Source organism: Macaca fascicularis, chromosome 2 (assembly GCF_037993035.2).
Source record: "Macaca fascicularis isolate 582-1 chromosome 2, T2T-MFA8v1.1".
NCBI classification, from domain to species: domain Eukaryota; kingdom Metazoa; phylum Chordata; class Mammalia; order Primates; family Cercopithecidae; genus Macaca; species Macaca fascicularis.
Window position 1 is genome coordinate 3,044,183 of NC_088376.1, and position 5,984 is coordinate 3,050,166.

Consider the following 5,984-nt stretch of genomic DNA (forward strand, 5'->3'; position numbering starts at 1 on the left):
TTGGATTCATCTCTGTATCCCGGTTCTTGGGGCAGTGCCTGGCACATGGGTGGTGTTTGTTGAGTTGCCATCAGGGCCTGTCTCTTCCCCTGCCACTTTCCACACCTCCGCAAAGAGCTAACTGCTCTTGGGCTGCTTCCCTCGGGTTTGACCCTCACCTCTCCGAAGGGGGTATCCTTTTGCCGGATCTGCACTGTGCATCCAGGAAAACGCACCCGATGAGAAGCTCCTGATGACTGGTTCACACTAATATTGAAAGCTTATCCCAGAAAATGTAGAAATAAAGGTGACTAATAAAATACAACAAAAATTCTATTCCCCTCCCCTTCCTGCTCTAACAGAACTGTTAGGCTCCCCTGCAGCCATCTCAGGTGGGGAATGTTTTTTGTTTGTTTGTTTTTGAGACAGAGTCTCACTCTGTCACCCAGGCTGGAGCGCAGTGGTGTGATCTTGGCTCACTGCAACCTCCCCTTCCTGGGTTCAAGCGATTCTCCTGCCTCAGCCTCCCGAGAAGCTGGGATTACAGGCGTGCGCCACCAGGCCCGGCTAATTTTTGCATTTTTAGTAGAGACGGAGTTTCACCATATTGGCCGGGCTGGTCTCAGACTCCCGACATTGTGATCCATCCGCCTTGGCCTCCCGAAGTGCTGGGATTACAGTCATGAGCCACCACGCCTGGCCCTGAATGTTTTATCTCCTGGAGTGAATGTCCTCTTTGCTGATGACTGCCTCTTCCAGGCCATTCTGCCACTAGTTTCATTGATTGACTAACCTCCATAGACCCTCAGTCTAGCAAGGAGACCACAATGATGCTTTGGGTGTCCAGGTATCCGTTTCAACTCAGACACTACATCGAGTAGCCCTCCAGACATCTGGGGATTCCTTTCTCTTCCGTGTATGGTCACCCAAATACATGGCCTTGGGTCCGCCTAGGGAAAGATTGGGGGAATCATTACAGTCTTTTCTCGCCAGTGCTGCCGAGTTCTTCCTTAGAGACCCAGCCGCGTCTTCAGTCCCTGTGTTCCAGGTCGGAAAACTGGCTTAGGTCCAAACAACTGAGCAAGGGACTGTCAGTTTGTTTGAGGGCTCTGGGCCTCCTACGTCTCCACTCGTGCCTCTTGCTGGCTGGAGACGTTAAGCGGCACCTGCGTAGGTTATCCATTTATTCTGCCCCGGGAGTTGCTGTGCTCTGCAGACCACAGCTACCTGTGGGCGGGGCCCGGTTGGCTGCAAGACTGACTCTGCAGGTCATTGTGGTAATTGTGACCTCCTGGCATCTGGAAGCCGAAGGCCACCGCCTGGCCTCTATGACTGGGGGCGGAGGGGCTTCATTGCCATGGGTAGCAGTGAGCCCAGCTCTGTGACCAGCTCTCCTGTTTAGTGATGTTGGTGCCTCTCCCCTGAGCATTCCTGATGTTCGTGGCGAATCACGTGTTCTCTGGGCCCGCCCATCATACCTACCCACCCCGCACCCCCGGTGGCTCTTCCGGTCTCAGATGATACAGTGTGCCCACTCTCTTCAGGCTTTTATGTTTTCACTGCCATCTTCCAGGGCAACTTGGCCATTTCCATTGCAGCCATTGACACTGGCTGCCACTTTCTCCAGGCTTCTAAAAGCCACCCTTGAGTTCGCCTCATCACCTGGGGTCCTTGCCAGGAGGTTAAACTCGCATCCTGAGAAAGCGCCCCAAGGGAACTCTTGCTAGGCCCAGGCTCCTTGATTAAGCCCCCAGGGAGGAAGCAGCCAGCGGCGTGTGTTGAGGAAGCCACGGCTGCTCACTAACCTCCCACCTTGCATGTACTCTGCCTCCTTTCACTTCCTTTGTCCTTTACTCTTACTTTCCTGGAACTCCCCCCGCTGCCCAGAAACACACAAGCTTTGCCTCAGGCTCTGTTTTCTAAGGAAATTGGGCCAAGGCAGGGGTGTTCATGATTCCACATGTTGTAAGGAGAGGGGAGGCTCTTTCTGGCCCTGGAACTGGGGGTGTGCTCATAGTAAGTCCATCTAGCTAGGGATGAAAACAGAAAACCCAACGTCTATGGAAAAATACAAGGATGTGGAAGCGTAACATAAAGACTAAATCAATATAAGTTCAAAATATAATCCCTCCCTGAAATGACACAGCATTTTTTCACTGGAAGCAGCTGGGGGCTGGTGCTGGGTTGCCGCATCCCCAGGCAGCAGAGGGCAAGGAAGGAGAAGGGCAAGAGCTCGTACCACGGGGGTCCTTGGCTCACAACCTGTGCTCCATTTCTGTGTCTCTCGTGGTCCATAATACTGCAGATCCTGCCATGAGTAGGGGCGAGGGGAAGAGGAACTGGGCTCAGAACTGTTAGAAAGACTTGGTTTGGAAGAGTGGGGAATGCTTATTAGGCAGAAGTTGGTGACCACCACACCAGCTGCCTCAAGATTTCAAAATCACAGGCCAGGCACGGTGGCTCACGCCTGTAATCCCAGCACTTTGAGAGGCCAAGGTGGGTGGATGACCTGAGGTCAGGAGTTTGAGACCAGCCTGGCCAACATGGTGAAACCCCGTCTCCACTAAAAATACAAAAATTAGCCAGGAGTGGTGGCGGGCACCTGTATTCCCAGCTACTTGGGAGACTGAGGCAAGAGTATCACTTGAACCTGGGAGGGGGAGGTTGCAGTGAGCTGAGATCCCGTCATTGTACTCCAGCCTGGCAACACAGCGAGACTCCATCTCAAAAAAAAAAAAAAAAAAAAAAAGCTAATACTTGGGTCCCACTCGCAGAGATTCTGATTTAATGGGTCCAGGGTTTGGCCTGGTTGTCAGAAATCTTACACCTCCCCAGGTGATGGTAAAGTGCAGCTCAAGCACCGTTTTGGAGGGAGACCACTTCTGTCCCTGAGCTCCCTTGTCTCCGTCTGTCACTCTCTCTCCTGTTCTCTCTCGCTGTGGGCCGCAGCAGCTCGCTCCAGGCCTCGACCCGTTTGGGGAGTGAAGTGAGCTCTTCCTGCTGTGCCCTCCTGTTTACCGGCGCGGGAACTCGGGCTTCCACTTCCTCCCCGTGATGTGAGTAGAATGAATTCCAACTCTCCTGGCAGCAAGTTGCGTACAAAACAAAGCTTGAGGGAGAGCACTTTGAGTAGTCCCGAAAGCTCCCTCAGGGAAGACAGATAGGAGCAGAAGAGGGCAGTGTGAGGGGCACACGGCCACAATTCCATTCACGTTCTTTCGATTGTATCTAGCCAAAGAAAAGCCCTCACGGGGGAGGATCAACGGTTCGTTTCCCCATTGACAAGTCTGTGTCCACAACACTGGTCTGTTGCAGTGGTAGCGTGAGCAAGTAAAACCGGTAAAAGTTTTTCAAAATTCTTTGAAAAGTGAATCAATATTCTATCGGGCTCAGACAAACTATTTCTGCTGAGACCCATCTGGAAATGTGAAAAGCTCTTCGTAGAAGGAAATCGCAGTTGATCTGAGTAATTTCTACAGAATTCTACATTCTGGACTTCCTGGAGACCTAATTGTCCTTAAAAAAAGAAAAGGGATTTTTAAAGTGTATCCGAATGGAAAATCAGTCACAGACATCAGAGGCAGAAGAGATAGCTGCTTTCTCTTTAAAACAAAAGTAAATTGGGCCACCAGATTGCAATGGTAAAGTGCTTTTGAACCTGCCACATATGAAATGCTTGGTAAAGGCAGTTTTTGTTATCCAGAAGTGGTATTGGCTAGGAAAACCATTAAACAAAAGTCACGCTACTTCACTTTTTAAGGAAGTCTGGGTGCAAACGGCCACAGGTAAAAAAGCAGTGGTATCAGGAGTTTAGAAAGGACAGCCTGGCAGGGGCAGGGGCTGGCGTGAGGGGATGGGCAGCGACAGGGAGAAGCGCCAGGAGTTTGCTTCTCTTCTCTCTTTGAAGCCAGGCAGGACCCTAAGAACAGCCCGGAACAGGGGTTCTCAAACCTCCGTGTGCATCAGAATCACTCCCAGTTTCGGATTCAGTGGGTCTGGGGTGGGACCTGAGAATTTGCACACGTAAAAAGTTTCTGGATGGTGCTGACGCTGCTGGTCTAGGAACACTTTCAGACCCACTGGCCAGGAGAAAGAGAAGCAGAAAAGAAGGTCGTGCGATAATGCTGGAAAATCCACTGCAGGAAAGAGGCCCACAGGCTGTGTGAAACCAGACTGGGAACAGCCTCTTCTTTACTTTTCTTTCTTTCCTTTTCTTTCATTCATCTTTCTTTCTTTTCTTTTCTTTTTTTTTTTTTTTTTTGCATTTTCTTAACTTGCAAATATATATATACCTTATTCTTTTCAACCAAGCAAATACCACAAGAAGATTTTATTTTGCTAAAATATGTTAATAACGTTTATTTTATTTTATTTTATTTTGAGAAGGAGTTTTGGTCTTGTTACCCGGGCTGGAGTGAAATGGTGCGATCTCAGCTCACTGCAACTTCTGCCTCCCAGGTTCAAGGGATTCTCCTGCCTCAGCCTCCCAAGTAGCTGGGATTACAGGCATGCAGCACCACGCCCAGCTGATTTTTTGTATTTTTAGTAGAGATGGCGTTTCGCCATGTTGGCCAGGCTGGTCTCAAACTCCTCACCTCAGGTGATCCGCCTGCCTTGGCCTCCCAATGTGTTGGGATTACAGACGTGAGCCACCATGCCTGGCGTTAATAACTTTGTAAAATGACAATGACTGAAAACCATTTCTAGCCTCTGCGTCGGGGCCACCATGCCCACTGTGGTTCAAAACTCAGGCCTCTGAATTGTTTTTCTGTATCCTCTTCCCATGCCACACTGGCGGCCTGAGAGAGTTTCAGTGTCTTGGCGAACAGCGATTTGAAGCGGTATCAGCGTTTGGAACGAAACCGGAGTCTTAAGGCCAGTCGGTTTTACCACTGATTAACCATGTCGCTCCTCCCTCTCTGAACCTTGGCTTTCTCATCACTGAAAGAAGAGGTTTGGACAAGATGGTAAGCACGCAAATGATAATGTTTTGATGTTTATAGTTTATTTGGCACTTGAGCACATACGATATCAGTTAATCCCTGTGAAATAATTTTTATTCCCTCCCCGCTTTTCACAGAGAAAGAGAATTGGAAAAGCACAGTCATTTTTGAGCACCAAGATAAAGAAGATGGCCACATTAAAACTTCTGCAAAAACCCCACAGAGGACCTAGTCCCTTATGTTACTTAATGTTCCTCATATAACAATTTACGTGAAAAAAATCCTCCTAAAAGTGCCTGATAAATATGTCCCTCCAGAAGATGTAATATGCGTCATTTCATAAAAGGCAGAATAAACTTTCTGACACCTCATGTTTTTCTTTTGTTTAACTGCCAAGAAGCTTGGAGCTAATTACGCCAAGATTATAATAACCACTTAAATCTCAAATTTCTGGCATTATCTCTCATATCCTCTAAATCCTAATGCCTAAGTTGTCTTATGGAGACCATCTGTGAATAGGGGGATTGTGTAATTTATCATTGAAATGGGAGTCTTTTCAGAGAGAGCACACTATTAATAGATATGCCAGGTGACAGATACAAGCCAGGACTGTCCCAGGCAAACCGAGATAGGTGGGCACCCTACCTGTAATTGGAAACAGGTTTGCCAAAAATTATATACAAATAGCGGTCCTTTAGACCTTGTTGGTGCAGCATTTCGGGGTCTCATTAAACTCAGCAGAATCACACAGAGTAGAGACAGATGATAAGCCACAGGAAACAATAACAACAAAAGTTCTGAATGTATTTGTGGGTCTGGGAAGGGAACGGGTGAGCCCTCCTCCCGTCATGCAGCCCTATCCCACTTTATTTCCCAAAGCTTGTGCCTCCTCAGTACTATGGACATCGTGTCCCGTGGCCAGTCACAGCTCGGAGTCTTGCTCTCTCTCCCAGGCCAGAGCGCAGTAGCATGATCTCGGCTCACTGCAACCTCCACCTCCCAGGTTCAAGCAATTCTCGTGCCTCAGCCTCCTGAGCAGCTGGGACTACAGGTGGGAGCTAC

General features: G+C 48.9%; 1 long non-coding RNA gene across 1 annotated transcript; it reads left to right on the forward strand.

Moving 5' to 3' along the window:
* The first annotated feature begins 4,808 nt into the window (after positions 1 to 4,808).
* On the forward strand, positions 4,809 to 5,293 carry LOC135969584 (uncharacterized). The gene is made up of 2 exons (XR_010584839.1): positions 4,809 to 4,946; positions 5,060 to 5,293. It is a non-coding gene; the product is annotated as an uncharacterized lncRNA (long non-coding RNA).
* Positions 5,294 to 5,984: the final 691 nt, after the last annotated feature.